Consider the following 17,028-nt stretch of genomic DNA (forward strand, 5'->3'; position numbering starts at 1 on the left):
AATTTTCGTATTAATTTTTTTGTCTACTGGTCCGGAATCAATATTTTGTATATATTTATTTTTTAAATTGTGAAAAAATGATCTCTAGCTCCGCTGGGATTCGATCATTTTTTTACAATTTAAAACAAAAAATATTTATGAAATATTGATTCTGGACCAGTAGACAAAAGATTAATATCAAAATTAGTAATTAACTTACCTGGTCAAAAACCTTAACATGAAAAATTAAAATAAAATATATATTATTAGAGAGGCCAGTGACTGTGAAATTCAAGAATTAGTCTGGAATTTAGTGCCATTCAACTGCTATGTTAAAAAGTCATATTTTTTGGTTAAAACTTAATCTTTTTTTTCTTGAAAATTTATTATTTTTATGTCAAAAGTCTACTATTATATTTTTGATTCAGAATGAATCTCTTTTGAATTAAAAATTCTACTTTTGATTGAGAATTTAATTATTTTTTTGTTCGATATTCAACCATTTTTTAAAAAGATATCTCCTTTGTCCAAAAAATCTTTTATTTTATTTAACATATATATGTTTGGATAGAATATTTGTTCTTTTGCGTCAAAAATTCATACTTTTGGTAGAAGATTTATTTTTTGGTGGAAAAGTCATCTTGTTTTGTTAAAAATTCAATTTGTATAAATGAAAGTTAATTATTTTTAATTCTTAAGTTTACTATATTACCTTTGGATAAGAATTCGTGTTCTTGAATGAAACATCTCCCCTTTTGAATTGGAAGTTTATCTTTTGGTACAAAACTCTTTTTTTTGTCATAAATTCATCTTCCTTAGCTGAAAATTCAACAATATTGTAACTGATTTTTTAAAAATCAAAACAATCTTTTTGTAAATGTAACTGCTTTTAAGCTTATTCTCTTTCTTTGAAAATTCCATCATTTTAATAAAGATTCTCCTTCGAAAGTTGACAAATCAACTATTGTTCGACTATTTTGTTGCAAAAATAATACTGTGAAAACTGAAATCACATTTACAAAATTTTCCATAATATATTTGTCCCTAAAGTCCGGAAATATTTAATTTTTTAAACACCTTATATAATAATGTAACTAGTATTAAATAATGATTCAAAAGGCAGAACAGTTAACCAGGATAAATGTAAGTTGTTGTAATAGGATTTGAGAGTCACTTAATAATTTCACAAACATCTTTTTTGATATAAATATAAAGCATATTAACGTACGTTTCTTCGGAATGGGTTAAAATACTATGTTTTTAATTGTTTACACTGCAATATAAGTTATGTTACATTAAAAAGCTGTTGTTATGCCTTAAATTTTATTTGGCGTTTGCAAAAATTAAGGTTGCGGTTCTCCATGATCTAAATTAAATGTATTCCCCGTCATGTTAGCCTTATTAATCTAAAAGAAAATAAAGTGTGATAAAAATAGGTTGTATCTTGAAAATGCGTCTTATTTTTAAGGCATTATCTAATCTCGGTCTAAGTAATTCAGGTCAAAGACAGGGAAAAATTCTCCGGAATATCAGATTATTTTATTTATTTCATTGAGTATCTCGGTACAGTATTTAACAGTGTAGAAAATTACCTGGAAATAAAATTGGAAAGAAAATGAAAATAATTTTATGTGTGATTTTCATCTCAACAGGCATTGTTGTCAGTAAGTGCATTTTTAATACAAAACAAATTTATAAAGTACACTAAGAAACATTGAATACATTTGGGAATAAAAAATAAGATATTACTAGATAATATATTGGATATTAAAATACCATATAATCTTAGATATTAAAATCTATAACATAAACATTTTCGAACTAATCATGATCATATGAGACTCTACGGATGCCTAGATTTTTTTTTTAATTTGAGATTTTACGATTTAATTTCTGAAGATTATATTCGGTCAAATCTTTACGGATTAGAAAAAAATACAGTTTATATGCATTAATATGATCTTATCAACGGGATATTATCCTCTAGTTGTAATATCTAGTTTGTATAATCCATTCCTCTGTATATGTTTTTTAAGTTTTTAGAACTGATATTTCTAACAGAAAAAAAATATAAGCAATAGATATGTTGCGCATCATATAAATAGGAATATTTATTTTTTTTTTAATTGCATGCAGTAAAACAGAATTTTATTTTTCAACAGAAAATGTAATATTTATCAAACATGTAATTGTAATTTAATTGCAGATTTTTTTTAAACATATTTTTATAATTTTCAGCCTCAGGTGTATTATTTATGCAACGCAGTAAATATCGTCGTTTGAGTTTGTCAGGGGAAAATGGTGAATAAGAATTTGACCTATATTTATTAAATATCAACTTAAATAAGGAGAATTAATAAGGGTAAAATAATTTAAGCTTTTTATTAAAATTTAATGAAATCTCTTTGAATCATTTGAAATCCTGTGATATCATCGCGACCCCTTTGTATACCTTGAAATTTAATCAAATCACTTTGAATTTTTTTGGAAACCTGATAAAATACTTCGAAATCTCTCACAAAACTTTATAATAATCATTGAACGTTATATCACTAAAAAACATGTATATCTCTTAATATCCAAAAAATCCTTTAAAACCTTTTAAAATACTTTGAAGTTCAGTTACATCTGTTAAAACCTCTTTAAAATTCAGGAATTCTCTTAAAATCCTTTCAAATATTTGGAAATACTTCAAATTTCTGTTAAATATTTTACAATTTTTTGAAATGGTCTAAAACTCGTAGATATTCTTTGAAATCCTGTGCATTTTTTGCAGCCTCATTATATACCTTAAAAGCAGCTTTTATCCTAGAAAATATTTACAAATCTTTAAAAATTCCTGGAAATCTGTGAAAAATAGTTCTTAGTTTAATTATAACCCTCGAAATCCTGCAGTGTCACTTTCAATCTTTTGTTAATTTCAATTACAAACAAAAATAAGATCTAAGAAATGTAAACCTAAAGGACATGTTTCTAAACATTAAATTCTTAATTAATTCTCTATTAGATAAGCATGAAAGTAATAATCTATTTATTATTATAGAAAAGTAAACCGATCCACTAGGGAATGATGATGCATACATAACTGAATGATATTTTGTACATTTTAATTGCACCCAAAAATAAGAACAAAGAAATTTCATTCTAAATAACGGTTTTTTAAATATTAAATTATTAACTAATTCCTCTTATTTAGATCAACGTGGCGGAAATGTTCCATTAATCCTCACAGGAAAGCATACCGATACGGTAGGGAAAGATGGTGAATAAAAAATAATTCAATTACATTTTCAAATGTTTAATTACACGCAAAAATAATAACTAAGAAATGTAGACATAAAGAAAGTGTTTTTAAACATTACATTATTAACTCATTCTTCTTATTTAGATCAACATGGGAGTAATATTCCATTAATCCTTACAGGAAAGAACACCGATCCGGAATTGAAAGGTGGTAAATAAATAATTGCCTTGCAATTTTTAATTTCAATTAGAAAAAAAACTTTTAATTCAAAGTCGAAGAAAGTATTTTTAAATATTAAATTATAATTCATTCTTTGCAATTAGATCAACTTGAAAGAATAAACGATCCCTTAATCATGATGGAATTCTATATAAATAATTGAATTTTATTTAGTGAATTCTATTTACACGCCAAAATAAAAACTAAGAAATGTAAACCTAAAGGAAGTGTTTTCAAGCATCAAATTATGAACTAATTTTTCTTATTTAGATCAACATTGAAGGAATGTTCTATTAATTCTTTTAGGAGAGAATACTGATCTGTTAGAAAAATATGATGAATAAATAATTGACTTACATTTTGTCAAATTTATTGTACATTATTGAGAACTACAATATGTAATCCCAGAAAAAGTGTTTTCAAGTATTAAATGATTAAATAATTCTTCTTATTTAGATAAACATAAAAGAAGCAATTTATCAATCATCATTGGAAATAATACTTCTCCATCAGGGAAAGATGGTCATTAAATATTTGACTTATATTTTGTAAACTTTAATGTAAAAAAATAAGAAAACAAGAATTAAGCAATGTGAGTTTCATGAAAGTTTTTAAAAATAATAATTCATTTATTTGATTTAGATCAACATGAAAATAAAGAACTGTCAATTATTAGGCGACACAACACCGTTCCTATTGGAAAAGATGGTGAGTTCACTTATATTTAATAATTTTCTTAATATAAAAAATTGGGATGGAGAAATGTAAGTTTATGTATAGTTATTTATTTATTTTACTCAGATCGTCAACAGAGAAAAGACCTATTAGTCATTCGTCGAAAACATTTCGCTCCGTTAGGAAAAGATGGTGAATAAGTTTTTCATTAATATAATATTATTGGTAATTTGAAGTAAGCGTATTCAAAATTATGATATTTGAATTTAAGTGAGTTACTTTTAAATTTATTTAATTTTTTTCATGAGCAGGTGTATACATGAAACGAGGTTATAAAAAATACTTTGCTCCGATTGGAAAAGAGGGTAATAATATTTCTAAAATATACCAATATTATGAGAAACGAAAAATGTGTGCTAATGACACAGTAGAAAAAATGATATATTGTGGAAAAAATCATGCATAATTTTTTCCGCAATATATATACTTTTCCTGCGAAATGTAAAAATAATATCATTTAACACTTTTTAAATAATAATATTTAATAATTTGCATGGGCCAGGTAAAAATTATGAGCCAATTAAAAGAGGGAAAGGTTTCTTGCCAATAGGAAAAAGTGGTGAGTAAATGCTATACTTTATATTCAAAAATTAAGATCTAGTTTAAGAAATTTTAAGTAATATTTGATACTTTTCAGTTCCATCTCAAAATGATTACCAAATCAGCGTACAAGAACTTTTTCGTTTATTTGGAAAATATTAATGTTTCAATTGTAACGGCGATCGTAAATCATTATTATATAGTGTACTGATCAATAAATATTCTTTAACATGAGTGTATGGTTGTGCTATATGTGAGTAGTCAATCTCCTTTCTTACCAATAAACAAAATTTTTCCTCTATTGTTTTCGCTTTCCGGGCCTGAAATGGAACTTCTTTTTAGGGGTTTCTAATTTATTACTGGAAGGAATTAAAATGTGATATTCCAAGTGGCAAAATATGTTGGAAGGTAGGTGATGAGGTAAATAGGGTACAGGCGAGGTATGTAAAGTGGATATTGGGGTTGGCAAGAAATACGCCGAAGTATATTGTCAGGAGGGAGACAGCCAGAACGAGTTTAGGGATTATAACAGGGAGTGGAGCGTGTAAATATGAGGAGAAATTTTTGGAAGAGGGGGGAAGTAAATTGGTTACGGAGTGTTGGTGGGAGGAGGAGAACATACGTAGTGGTGAAAATATGGAGGTGGAAAGGGAAAGGTATTTTAGAACGAATAGATTGCAGATGGATGAAGTTAGCAGAATGCACGAGGAAGGAAGGAAGGTATATGAATTGGTTTAAAAGAATGGCATGGAGAAAGATAGAGCTGAAGGAGTGGAGAGAATAAGAGAGTCAAGGTATAACGGAAACTATGTGTGGATTATGCCAAGGAAGAGAGCACAATATTTGTGTAAGAAACGAGAGCAAGGAAGTCAGGAACTTATAGCAAGAATGAGGTGCGGGTGCATGGAAAAGTATAATAGGTTCTAGTTTTCTAGAGAGAAGAGAATGTGTGAATTGTGCGGGAAGGAGGATGCAAAATTGGAGCATTGGTAGGAGGAATGTGAAGAGGTGGAAAGGAGGGAGATAAGCATGGAGGTACTGTTGCATGAAAGGGGTGACAAAGGGGCAGTAGCATGGGTGAAGGGGGTGATGGGTAAGATAGAAAAGAAGAGAAGAAAGGAGGAAGAGGAATGGAGAAGAAAAGATTGTAAATAGGAGAGGAAGTAGATGTAGGAAAAATGTAAATATTGTAAATAGTAGTTAAGTATTAGGTGTTAGCCGCGGAGACAGAGGCTTGTAATGCAAGACATAGAGACAAAAGAGCGAAATGCGTGCGAGGCGCAGCGAGGAAGGTTAGGCTATAGGAGCGAGCGGATTAGTTATAAGGTGTGGATGGATGGTACTTTGTAAGACCTAGTTGCAAGAAAATTCTGTAAAAAAATGGAAGTGTAAGCAAGTCAATTTTTTAAGGCCAGCAGGCCGAAAAATAAACTTTTATCTATCTATCTATGTATCTAAGTAACAAAATATTTATTTCATTTATTTATTTAGCATGAGTCCCTAGGGCTATTTAAAATATTTTATTAAAATATTAATGAATTAATTACTTAAAATAAATAAAATGATCAATTTGATTAAATTAAACAAATATTATGAGTAAAGTATGATAATGAATGTTTATTATTAGTAAAAGCATGAACTTATATGGGCTGCTTGTTATATGAGCTTATAAATATGAGGACATTAAACTGAAAAATAATTCTTTTCAGCAAAATAGTTTAATCTTAAACTTAAATGGACGAATTTTTAACCAAATGTTTGAATTTCTGAACAAAAATTTAAAAAATCAGAAACAATTGCAGTTTTAAGTAAATAAATGAAGTTTTTATCAAAAAATTGGTTGTTTGGAAGTCAGTTAAATATTAATTTCAAAAGAACCAATTCTCTATTTGAAAAAAGCAGAATTCAACAAAACCTTTCAATTTTAAACTAATTGTTTAATTTTCAACAAAATAATTAAATTTTTAACCGAATGATGAAGCCTTAAAATAAAAAATGCATTTCTTACAAAAAGAAATGTCTTTTAATCATTTAATAGAATTTTTAATAAAAAAAGATTCATCCTCAATGAAAAATATAATAGTTAATGTTTCAATCAAGGAAAGATTTTAATTTTAAACTAAAACGTTTATGAAATTAAAAACACAAATTTTCACCAAAAGAGCTAAATTTTAAAGAAGAAGGATTTTTCAGGCTAGAGGGAAAATAAATTTCAATTAAATTGTTGAATCTGCAAATTAAAAAGGCAAATTCTTTATGAAACAGTTGAATTAAAAAAATTTAATTTTTACAAACAAGATGTATTTACATTACACTTCATAAATCTCGAACCAAATTCTGATATTTTTTAACTATGAACAATAGGTTTCCAACTAATGATGAAGTATTTAGATTTTCAGTTGAAAAAAACTAAATTTAACACAAAAAAGAACGAACTTTCAATAAATTAGTCAAATCTTTAAATAATAAAATAAATTTTTATAAATATATTTCAAGCAACTAGTTGCATTCTTGAAAAAATTAATTCTTTATAAAAAATTTAATAGTTGAATTTTAAAATGAAAACTCTACATTTTCAGCATACAAAATTTTATCTACTAAAAAAAATTATTTTTATATATAAAGAAACAATTTTTAAACCAAAAAATATGAATCTCCAACAAAAAATATAATATGAGACATTACGATGAAAAAAAAACTTTTAACGAAAAATAGTTGAGTCTTGTTATTCGTTTCTACTAATGAAGTTCGCATTTAAAGAAAATATAACAATTAAAGGAGATTTTTCTTTTAAACTGCTGAGAAAAAGAGGAATTATTTAAGAAAGGGATAAAAACGGGAATAGGTGTAAGAGTATTGATGCTGTGTTTAGATGCTTTACATGTAGAATGTAAGCAATTATATTAATTTTTTTAAGCATTTCAAACAAATATTATTGACAATTATATTTTCCAAGCATAATGCAATAATTTTAAATCTATCGGATTTTCATCCAGAGCAAGGAAATCAAATTATAAAATATAAAATTATGAGTAGCGCGGTTTCCTCATCTCTGCTTGGTTAGCCCCGCTTGGCGGTACTAAAGATACCTAAAAATTCTAGATTTAATATTTTCGGATGAAAACTACTCAATTTCGCCTTTTAGTCTCAAAAAAACGTTTTTCTATCAACTCTTTCTACAATGCACAACTATTTCATTAAATTCGTTCAGAAAACGAAATCACTTTGTTTCAAATAACTCTGCTCTACCACTTTTCCGGATGTAGCCTATCTTCTCGGATATCAACTAAAATCGAACTCGACACCAAACCGCACTCAGCCAACTTCCGGCCGAATTCTCTCATTTTCTCTCTCCTTCTATTTTATTTGTCCTATCGCAGCACAGTTCTTTTCTACGGTCAATCACATCCACAACTCGAATGGGATTTGGACAATCGATAATTCTAGAAATCGGCACCCAGAGTGTCGTATCAGGATCGATTTCACTACCGTTGCAAAGAAGACAGAACCACACAAAATGAAAAAACGAAGAAAAACGGAGAGAAAGAGACGGAAGATACTGCCAATGTGACGAGGGAAAAGCTCACGTTCATACTCCCCTGGTTTTTAAGGCCGGCATTTAATCGACGGTGTAAACGGTCACGACGCGGATTAAGGGGCTTTGCCAACGACGAAGGGGTTTAACTAACCGCAGAAACGTTTCTATGACTTTAGTCACCTTTGAGCTTTTTGTCTTGTCACTACCAAATCCGCTGCTGCCTATGAATATGACCGCAATATTGACATTCTATCCAAAAAATTCCTTCTTTAACCGTTTCTAAAATTGTTATATTGATTGCTTTTCTTCATTTTCTGTATTTTAACTTATTTTTATATCAGACTGGCCACAAATTCTTATTCTCAAAATTCCCTGAATCTTTCCTCGCTCATTTTTCCTTCGTCCTGATCATTAATATTTAAAGAACAAAATTCCAACCTTGTAGCATTTTTAACATAGATTTTCTTATAGAGGGAATAAAAAAAATAAAATGTATGGACTCTTAACATAACATCTTCCCTTGTCATATTACCGCATTTTTTGTTGTCTTATCATATTCCAAATATACTACCCTAACCAAAAACATGGACCCACATTTTTGCAAGTTTAAGTTAATTAGAGTGGGTCGAAAAAATGAAAAATTATTTCTACTATCAATAAGAGCACTGATAAGTTTGTGTGTAGCTTACAGAAGAAATTTAAAATTTTTATCTATTTCTATTTGTCAATTCGATTGAAATTTTTCTGATATTTAATTTTTTGACAAGGGAAAAATTTGTTTCAAAATTTGTATAAGGGAAATCTTCACAGATCTTTTGTAGCAATCGCTCATGTTTCAGGATGCGCAAAAAATAGAAAAAGAGCATCAAAAAATAAAAAATAAATAAAAACTATTTTTTGTTGCTACTTTAGGTACAAACTAATAACACTACACTTATCATTATTTTTCGAAGTAGTATATATCGGCTTGCCCAATCTTGAGAGATTAAAAAAAAATCTTCAATTTGTTTATAATGTCACAAAGAAACTTTTCCGTTCTACTGCCAATAAATCTAATAATTTTTATTTTTTTTTAGCTCACCTTGTGTTTACTTGCAGAAAATTGACATATTGAAATCGAAAAAGTCACTAAAAGTTAAAAAATTCTAACCCAAAAAGTGACAAATATGCATTGATAATGTAACTAATGTTTTTTTCGAATATGAAATAATTATACAAAATTTGATTCGTAAGACTTTGAAACAATTACATTTAAATTCAGAATTTTAATCAATGAGATAAAACACAAAAAATGCCATTGATTTTGTGTCAAATTGAATTGAACTAAAAGAAATTTAAGGAAAAGGAATTCAATGAGATTAATCAAAAATGGACTTTAAAATTTTTTTAATCAAGCGAATCGAAAGAAATTCATGCAAAATTCATTGAATTCAGTAATTTTGAAATAAATTTGGAAAAACTCTAAAGAATTTGGTAAATTCTCTAAGAATTCTTTGTGAGTTCAAAAGACTTAGGATTCATTACACATAAAATATAAAGAAATCATTGAACCTAATAGAGTTGAATGAATTTTAAAGGAATTAGGAGAATTTCAAAGAATTCAAGTGAATGTACAAAAATTCATAAGAATATAAATTCGCTATGGTTAAATTATAAATAAATTCAAATAAAATTCCACTATGCTTTTCAAATCTCTTTCAATCTTCGCAAATTGTATTAAAATATTATAATAAGTCCCCGTAAAAGTATATCAAATCTGAATTTTCTCGAAATCCTAAAAAATTTATTAAAATACCTTGTCCTGTAAAATCTTTTCATATCTTTTGCAATTCTAGGGCATTTCTTTACAGTTGCTTACACATTTTTTTCAGCTCACTTAAAATCATTAAAATCCTTTGGATTTTCTTGAAACTTTTTAAGTTTCTTAAAATGCCTCGAAGTATTTTAAAATACCCTAAAATATTTGTAATCATTTGAAACCTCTGCAAATTAGTTTCCTGGAATATTTTAAAATACTAAAAATATTTCAAATCATTCGACATCTCTTGAAACTTTTTAAAGCTCTTTAAAATTCCTTTTAATTTTTAAAAATACCCTCAAACCGTTCAAAGCATTTCAAATCCCTTCAAATTATTAAAATTCACTAAGAATGTCTTGAAATCTCACAAATTATTTAAAATGATTTTTAAAAAAATTCAGGAAAATTCATAAATAGATATCTATGAGAATTCAATAGCAGTTAACTTAAAGGTTAAGTTTATTGGAAGAAAAGTAACTAAAATGATCTTTTCATTTAAAAAGTGACTATACTGAGTTATCTTAAAAAAGTCACTAAAAGTGATTTGAGAACAAAGTGACTTAAAGTGACTTTGGAGCAGCACTGATTATTCTCGCCAGTTACTTAAAGAGCTTCTAACTGAAATTCCCTGGCGTTTGACACTTTTTTTTAATTCAAGAATTTTCCCTAACCTTTTGCTGATTTCCAGGTTTTCCCTCGCCTACGTCCACCCTTCATATCTAACGATTCAGAATTAAGTAAATAATTCTAAAATTTTTTTAATTAATTTTTTATAGTATTTCAAATCAAATTGTTACTCAAACGGTTTCAAGACAACTCTCAAGATCTATTTTTAAGCATATTTCTTGCTTTTCCTTGAAGATCTATAAGACTTAATCTTGATTACAGGGGGATCTTTTAGAAAAATAAGACTTTTTCAGTATACTGGAAAACAAATTCAAGTAAGCAAAGTAAATTTTAATGAGAAAAAAAATTCCATTGGTATCAGGTTTTAAACGCTAAAGCCTCAGGATTAAAATTCAACACTTTACCCAATTCACTAACTTTTTCTAAATACGATATAGTTTGCTGATGACTTTTAGTTGCGTATCAATCTAAGTTCTTTCAATTTGAGGCTCAAATTTAAAATTAATAATATTTTACAAATGAATTCAAAACTTGCTTTCAAAGTATAAATCTTTGTTCACGTTAAAAAATTAAAGCGACTTTACAAATATTTGATATGAGAGATAAAAAGAGCTAAATTAAACCGAAAAATTCATGTGCTGATTTTATGTTTCGTTGACATTGTTTTTATAGCAGTGATAAACTGGAATTAAACTCAGACAAACAGGAAGGAAATGAGGAGGTGCGAAACGATTTCGGTCCGTTTGGTTGGTTCAGTGTTTGGTTTGGGGGTCCAGGTCTAATTAACCAATCAGGACATTCCGGAGAGTTCGTTGAGAGTCAGGAAACCGTAGTCTCCCTCGTGGATTTCCTACCTAATTTATTCAACTCTGCCTGGGTTCACTATGCCTGTCCCTCATATGCACATTTCAGGGAAAAATATGAGATTCACTGACAGTGAATGAATACGTTTATTTTCAAATAAAGCGGCGCACGTTACATGTTTTATTTAAATTAATAGGGATAATTTTGTATTTTCAAGTGTTTTTATTATGGTATTTTCGTAGATAATTACAACGATAAAATTGTGTTGCCTATGTTGACGCGCAAGTTAACTTGGATATCTCTATCTTTAAAAAACTTCCTTTTCAGTGTACGGCTAATACGACCGAATTTGCCATTTTTTTAATTCACTTGAATTCCTAGAAATTATGTTGAACTATTTTTAATTTCTTTGCATTCATTTAAATCTATTTGAATTTCTTTCGATTCCCACAAGGAATCTGTACAAATTGCGAAGATAGAAATCTACACTATCGATCTAAGTAAACTCTTCACATAAAAAAAATTATTAACGACTTTTGAGACTAGATGCTATGAATTAAAATTGGTTTAAATTACATTTTTTCAGAAAAAGTTAATTTTAAAAATCCTGCAAATTCATACGAAATCCTTTAAATTCGCTTGAATTCCCTTAGACTCACTTTGTTTCTTTTGAATTTGCTCGAATTTCTTCAAATTCACTTTAAATCATTGAGTTTACTTGAATTTCTTTGAATTCACAATCAATTCCTTTGAATTCTATGTATTATATGATTTTCTCTACTTTTTAAATTGTTTGAAATTCTTTTAATGTTTTCTTAGTGGAATCTGCTCAAATGAGAAAACTCCCTAAATTCAAAGGGTTTTAAAATAATGAAAAACATGCAAAAGAATTTAGTATAATTAAGCGAAGTCTGAGGCTTTCGAGAATTTAGAAAATTCAGAGAAGTAAAGAATTTTAGAGAATTTCATCGATTTTAAGGAATTTAAGGAAACCAGAGAGTTTAAGGAAATCAGAGAGATCAAGGAAATTAGAAAGGTCAAGAAAATAAAAAAACTTTAAGGAATTCAGGAAATCCATGTATTTCAAAGAACTTATGGAATTAGTAGAATTTACAGATCTATTTTAGATACCAGTTATTATATAAAATTTATTTGAAAGTTAATGCTCACAGAGTGTAATTAGAATGCAAAATGAAGATATTGTTTGGCTTTAATTTGCTGTAAACAATTATGTGGTTTTAGTTCTTTCATCTTGTTAAATTGAAGTAATGAAAGATTATGAAAATGCGATGGTACTAAAGCGCAGAGAATTTTTACATACCTCAAATGAATTCAACCAATATCATTTATATCTAAAATTACATATTTATTTAACAATTATAAATTTGACAGAGGTAAAAGTTAAGGCATTCAAATTCATAGTAGACTAGTAGTAAACGACCAAGGCATGTTCTCACGATTCTGCATTTCTATTTCTTAAGATTAAAAGTTTAAACAATTCAGAAATCCATTAATAAATGAATATTTTAATGTTGTGTTGAAAACTTTTCGAACTAATTATCGATAACTTCGAATTGAAAATACGATATTTCGAATGGAATAGAATGGATTTTATTATTTCTATCTAAAAACCTTCGACAATCAATCATAATTTGAAATAAAAAATTTTTAATCAAAATCTATGAAATTGAAAAATAAATTAGACTCAAATTTGGAAAATTAGACAATTCCATTTGAAGACAAATAAAATGCTCTAACATTTAATTAAAAAAATTTTAAATAAAAAATTTTTAGTCTGAATGCAAGAATCTTGAAATTGAATTATTAAAAATGAAAATTTCGAATATAGGATAATTTGAAAGCGTTTAAAAGAAATTCGAAACATCTTTTCTAATTTGAAGCTTTGAAAATTAAACAATTACATTTGAAAAACTTCCTAATTTTCCATCATTTTACATTCTGAGCGATTAAAATTTGACAATTTAAAATTGATAACAAAATTAATTTCTTTAAAGATATCATGTTATTTAAAATGTATAAGTTTTAAAATAAAATAATAGAAAACTTAGCATTATACATAAACATTCAGAACTAAAAAATTTCAACCTTCAAAATTTAAGAAAATGATTCAGTTACGGTGTTATAAGTTTTATATACTTCAATCTTCATCTATTTAGATTTTAAACAATAAAACCAGTTTATTTATAATTATTTTTCCTTCTTGAAATTTTGTTGACGAAAATTTTTTCATTTTTAAAGCTGGAACTAAATGTTAATTTATTCAAATTTAGTGTTTAAAGTTGACTTGAATTACATTAAAAATAGGGATATTATATGAACTATAATTAAATTGAAAATTAGTTTAATTTTTCATAATTTCAACGCAATTAAAGTAGAATTCAATTAAAATTTAGATCAAATCGGTTCTTATTGCCGAAATTCGATTCAATTATGATAAAGTTAGTTTTATTTTTTCAATTTCACTCAACAAATAAATTGGTTTAATTCAGGAAGTTATATTTTTGTAATTTTATTTGATTGAAATTAAATATAAATCACTGCAATTCACTGTAGTGATATTGCTTTATCTTGTTTAAATTAAAATTCTCTCTATATTCGTAAGAAAATATCTACTTTACTTTTACGTGTTTTCCGTACATTACAATTCATAGACTTGAGAAAAACTTAAGAAAAACTTTTTAGAAAACTCCTCCTCGGAATCTCATTTACTGTAGCGAGAAATTTAAATAAAATCACTTATTTTTATTGCATCAGAATATTTTTTCTACAAGATCTTCAAACAATTTTTTAATCACTATTCGATTTTTGATACAATTTACAACTATTCGTGTGAAGCTCATTTTACTCTTAAGGATTTCTGAATCTTTTGAGGACAGAAAAAGGAAGGGTTGTCAAATGTTATGTGGATCATTTAATTTAATTTGACCAAAATACTTTGCTTTTTTTAAATAAACTCAGACATATTAAATATAGCACTTAAAAATAGAGTGTCTAATACCTTTGCAAAATGCATTCAGAATTGTATATATTTTTAATGGACTATGTATATAATTGTTTGTCATTTTGTCTTACGAATAATGAGTGGAAAACATGCCAAAAACCGTTTCTGGCTCTGTTCAATCATTATACAATTTAGTGGTTAATCACTGTGCTTTCAGAATCAGTAATCTATAACCTGTTGTGGCCAACGAGGTGGTAAATAACTGTATTTCACCACATTTCAGTGGCCAATCGTAAAATCATTGGCCTATGCTAATCACCATGTCACCGTGGCCAATCATTGTATTTGTTTACTTTATTTTCACTTCCTTTCAATATAAATTATCTACTACTGTCAATGCTTATAGTTATTTTTAATGGTTTAGGAATCGTACATAAATTACGTAACATTTCAAGGGGGACCAGGGGTCCTTTATTCATGTGAGTAATTTTTAAAAATTTCAAAAGGAAACAAATAACTGACAGTAATTGTACAGAAATATAATATGGATTTATATTTATACGCCAAAGAAACCTGATGAGTGAAAGCCGAACCTAGACAACACAAATTTTTTAAAAAGTCAGGAAGTTTTACTGGTCGGAAAACTCAGAGATTTAGGAAAAAAATCTTGAAAAAGTGAAAGAATTTATATCACTTTAAATAACTTTTAAACAGAATAAGTTTGAAACTTTTCTAATTTATATTTAATTTGTCGAATGCCATTTAGAAAATATTCTAGGTTAAAAATGTTAGAAGTTTAAGTTTCTGGTCTTCGAATGTTAATCTTCTGGGTAAAGGAAAAAATGGTCAGAGAAAAATTAGAGTATTTTAAAAATTAATTTTTCAGCCGATCGGGACATAATTATCTCGATAATAATTTATTTGCCTTGTATTAATAATTCTTTTATTGCAGTTTCTTCTCAAGATTCACTTTAATTTTGGAATAAGATTCATATTTAAGTGTTGAAAAGTCAACTAAAATTTTATAGGGATCAAAGTTCAACTATGTTTTTAAAAATTTCTCTTTTTAATTTGCAAGTTCATCTATTTTAGGACAAATTGCATTTTTCCTGGATGAAAATGTAACTGTTTTGGTGAAAATTCGTAAATTCTGTCAAAATATCATTTTTTATAAAAAAATTAACTGTTCTATTAAAAATTCAACTGTTTTGTACAAATTCAACTGTTTTGTTGAAAATTCAACTATTTCCTAGAAAATTGAATGAAAATTCAAGTATTTGTTTGAAAAATGTTCTTTTTGATTTAAAGTTTATCCATGTTATTTGAATACGTGTTAGTTGAAATTCTATCTTTGTTGTAAAAAATGTAACTGTTTGTTAAAAAATTTAATAATTTGGTGAAAAAGTTATCCTGTTTGGTAACAAATTTAACTATTTTCTTCAAAATTCGTCTTTTTGGCTTGAATATTTAATTAATTTCGTAGAAAATTTACTTCTTGAAAACGAATATTTTGCTGTTGAGAATTTAAACTAAAATATTTTTCAGATGAAAATTCAAAACCATTTTTTTTATTTGTCTTTTTTTTTTGAAAAATTTATCTGCTTTACTGGAAATTTCATCTTTCCTGGATGAAAATTCAACTGTTTGGATGAAAATTAATATTCTTTGCTTGAGGATTAAACTATTTCATCTGAAATTTCTGGTTAAACCAGATTGTTTAGAAATAATTTTTTTGTTAGAGATTCATATTCTTAGTTTCCAATTAATCTCTTGGTTAAAGGTTTAGAAGTTTTTTTTTAAATTGATCTTCTTTATTTGCCAATTTAACTGCTTAGACTGAAATTGAACAACTTTGACAAAAAAAAAGTTTGTTAATGAAGGCTTATCTCTTTGCTTGAAATTTGTCTATTTTGTTAAAAATTAATTTATCTGGTTAAAATGCAAATTTTCTGGTTAAAATTTGACTTTCGGACTAAAAATTTTCCTTTTGGCTTGAAGCTTCAACGATTGGGTGAAACTTTTTTTTTCGTGACTGAAAAATCTTTATTTGTTGAATTATCATCTTTTTGGTTTTTGAATTAAATTTTTGTAACTGAAACCTTATCTTTTTTGGTAATAATATCGAATGTTATATTTTCTGTTGATAATTTATCTTTATAGGTTGAAAATTGAACTATTTTGTCGAAAATGTAATTAGTATTTTATCAAAAATTCAAGTATTTCATTAAAAAGTCATATTTTGTGATAGAAAAATCTTATTTTTTTTTTAAATTACTAAATAAATTTTTTTTCAATTTGTATATAAATTGTCATTTTTCCGTTTATAAAAGATCCTAGATTATAAATGTTACAAGATAAAATGTTGGTATTTGAATGTTAAAGGACAGGGAAAATGAAAAATTGGTCAGGCAAAAATCAGATAAATTTTTAATGAAGCAGTCACCCTGCGAAGCATGTATTGTCCTGAATACAAAAAAACTTCCATTGGTTTGAAGTCTCGTGCCTTATTATTTCCGAAATCCATAAATAACGTACAGTAAGAGTGGCGGGGGAGGAGGTAAACATTTTTCTATGTTTAGTTA

General features: G+C 27.1%; 1 protein-coding gene and 1 long non-coding RNA gene across 2 annotated transcripts in view; one reads left to right on the plus strand and one right to left on the minus strand.

The window, feature by feature from the left end:
* Positions 1–17,028, minus strand: part of LOC117169543 (agrin-like) — an 818,564-nt gene that overhangs the window by 160,069 nt on the left and 641,467 nt on the right. The window lies entirely within an intron of this gene.
* Positions 1,612–3,419, plus strand: LOC117169546. The gene is made up of 4 exons (XR_004466674.1): positions 1,612–1,643; positions 2,218–2,341; positions 3,176–3,241; positions 3,368–3,419. It is a non-coding gene; the product is annotated as an uncharacterized LOC117169546 (long non-coding RNA).

The sequence above is a fragment of the Belonocnema kinseyi genome, chromosome 3 (assembly GCF_010883055.1).
Source record: "Belonocnema kinseyi isolate 2016_QV_RU_SX_M_011 chromosome 3, B_treatae_v1, whole genome shotgun sequence".
Classification (NCBI taxonomy): domain Eukaryota; kingdom Metazoa; phylum Arthropoda; class Insecta; order Hymenoptera; family Cynipidae; genus Belonocnema; species Belonocnema kinseyi.